The sequence below is a fragment of the Epinephelus fuscoguttatus genome, linkage group LG3, assembly GCF_011397635.1.
Source record: "Epinephelus fuscoguttatus linkage group LG3, E.fuscoguttatus.final_Chr_v1".
Lineage (NCBI taxonomy): Eukaryota > Metazoa > Chordata > Actinopteri > Perciformes > Serranidae > Epinephelus > Epinephelus fuscoguttatus.
Window position 1 is genome coordinate 1,126,413 of NC_064754.1, and position 3,040 is coordinate 1,129,452.

At 52.1% G+C, this 3,040-nt stretch overlaps 1 long non-coding RNA gene across 1 annotated transcript; it reads right to left on the reverse strand.

Annotated features, from left to right (window-relative positions):
- Positions 1–345: 345 nt before the first annotated feature.
- LOC125886134 (uncharacterized) lies at positions 346–1,715 on the reverse strand. The gene is made up of 3 exons (XR_007448986.1): positions 1,563–1,715; positions 1,211–1,474; positions 346–642 (listed from the first exon to the last, which is right to left on the reverse strand). It is a non-coding gene; the product is annotated as an uncharacterized LOC125886134 (long non-coding RNA).
- Positions 1,716–3,040: the final 1,325 nt, after the last annotated feature.

The window sequence follows — 3,040 nt, forward strand, 5'->3', positions numbered from 1 at the left end:
GACACGGGGAGAACATGTCAGAGCACCTGGAGGAAACCCACACTGACACGGGGAGAACATGTGGAAGCACCTGGAGGAAACCCACACTGACACGGGGAGAACATGTCAGAGCACCTGGAGGAAACCCACACTGACACAGGGAGAACATGTGGAAGCACCTGGAGGAAACCTACGCTGACACGGGGAGAACATGTCAGAGCACCTGGAGGAAACCCACACTGACACGGGGAGAACATGTGGAAGCACCTGGAGGAAACCCACACTGACACGGGGAGAACATGTCAGAGCACCTGGAGGAAACCCACACTGACACAGGGAGAACATGTGGAAGCACCTGGAGGAAACCCACGCTGACACGGGGAGAACATGTCAGAGCACCTGGAGGAAACCCACGCTGACACGGGGAGAACATGTCAGAGCACCTGGAGGAAACCCACGCTGACACAGGGAGAACATGTCAGAGCACCTGGAGGAAACCCACACTGACACGGGGAGAACATGTCGGAGCACCTGGAGGAAACCCACGCTGACACGGGGAGAACATGTCAGAGCACCTGGAGGAAACCCACGCTGACACGGGGAGAACATGTCAGAGCACCTGGAGGAAACCCACGCTGACACAGGGAGAACATGTCAGAGCACCTGGAGGAAACCCACGCTGACACAGGGAGAACATGTCGGAGCACCTGGAGGAAACCCACGCTGACACAGGAGAACATGTCAGAGCACCTGGAGGAAACCCACGCTGACACAGGAGAACATGTCAGAGCACCTGGAGGAAACCCACGCTGACACGGGGAGAACATGTCAGAGCACCTGGAGGAAACCCACGCTGACACAGGAGAACATGTCAGAGCACCTGGAGGAAACCCACGCTGACACAGGAGAACATGTCAGAGCACCTGGAGGAAACCCACGCTGACACAGGGAGAACATGTCGGAGCACCTGGAGGAAACCCACGCTGACACAGGGAGAACATGTCAGAGCACCTGGAGGAAACCCACGCTGACATGGGGAGAACATGTCAGAGCACCTGGAGGAAACCCACGCTGACACAGGGAGAACATGTCGGAGCACCTGGAGGAAACCCACGCTGACACGGGGAGAACATGTCAGAGCACCTGGACGAAACCCACGCTGACACTGGGAGAACATGTGAGAGCACCTGGAGGAAACCCACGCTGACACTCGGAGAACATGTCAGAGCACCTGGAGGAAACCCACGCTGACACAGGGAGAACATGTCAGAGCACCTGGAGGAAACCCACACTGACACAGGGAGAACATGTCAGAGCACCTGGAGGAAACCCACGCTGACACAGGGAGAACATGTCGGAGCACCTGGAGGAAACCCACGCTGACACAGGGAGAACATGTCAGAGCACCTGGAGGAAACCCACGCTGACACGGGGAGAACATGTGAGAGCACCTGGAGGAAACCCACGCTGACACAGGGAGAACATGTGGGAGCACCTGGAGGAAACCCACACTGACACAGGGAGAACATGTGGGAGCACCTGGAGGAAACCCACGCTGACACAGGGAGAACATGTCAGAGCACCTGGAGGAAACCCACACTGACACAGGGAGAACATGTCAGAGCACCTGGAGGAAACCCACGCTGACACGGGGAGAACATGTGGGAGCACCTGGAGGAAACCCACGCTGACACAGGGAGAACATGTGGGAGCACCTGGAGGAAACCCACGCTGACACGGGGAGAACATGTCAGAGGACCTGGAGGAAACCCACGCTGACACAGGGAGAACATGTCAGAGCACCTGGAGGAAACCCACGCTGACACAGGGAGAACATGTCAGAGCACCTGGAGGAAACCCACGCTGACACAGGGAGAACATGTGGAAGCACCTGGAGGAAACCCACGCTGACACAGGGAGAACATGTCAGAGCACCTGGAGGAAACCCACGCTTTATACTGTGACATGTTTCTTGTGTGTCACATGCGTTTAACAGAAAACCATTTTCTGCTGTTATCAACTCTCAGCACCATCGTATTAGCAATTAACTGCTCACTGTTGTTCATACATACATACATGCTCTTTATTTCACTTTTTGTGTCACGCTCTAACACCACCAGTGACTCCTCATGCCTGCCAGCTCGGTCCGTCACGACTTGTCGACCGCTGGTATGTTTACATCTTTCTATTTCTTTCTTCTAATTCTTATTTTCAGTTTTTTAGCTGAACCTGAAAAGTTCACCTCATGTCAGGACACATAATGTTTGTAAAGAGATTAATAACGTGAATCAGATCTGCGGTCCATCTTGTGACTGAAGACAAAATCTGTTTTCCATCTCCTTTGATGGAGCTAGGCTAACAGTTTCCCTCTGCTTCCAGTCTTTGTGCTAAGCTAACCGGAGACAACAGGCCTACAGGATTTCCCAGAACGTCCACGTTATCATGAGACAGCATGTTTAGCTGAAATAAAAGACACCTGGATATTTTTGATGTGGTAACACCTGATCTCAGGTCGGCAGCCTTCCACACCTCACACTGTAAACAACAGATCCATGGAAACAACAAGCAGCTTGTTTGGCAGCCGAGCTGTCGGACAAACACCTCAGATAATCGCCCAGCTGGATCTGGTTTCCTGCCGCTGTCATCCGATCTCGCTGCCTGGAAAACCTACTCCTGATAGAGACAACAGTCTGTGGACACGAGTCCGAGGAGACAAGGACTCCTGGAGACAAAACCAGGAACCAGAACTCCTCTGCTGTTTCTTCAAACTACACATCCTCTTCAACACAACAACGAGACCGAACCTGTCAGCTGTTCCACTTCTTTCTTTCAGTAAGTTTTCCTCAGTCACCACAAGCAAACGCTCACATGAGATATATTCACTACCAAAAATGAATCACACGTTTTTACATTTGTATTGGCATTGTTCCACCATTTAACCCCAACAACAGAAACACACGTCTTATAATCTCTTTTTACAAATACCATCAAATCATACTCGCTCCCCTGAACTAAAAAAAACTTTTGTACACAGTCTGGGAGTGACTTCATTTTTGCTTGA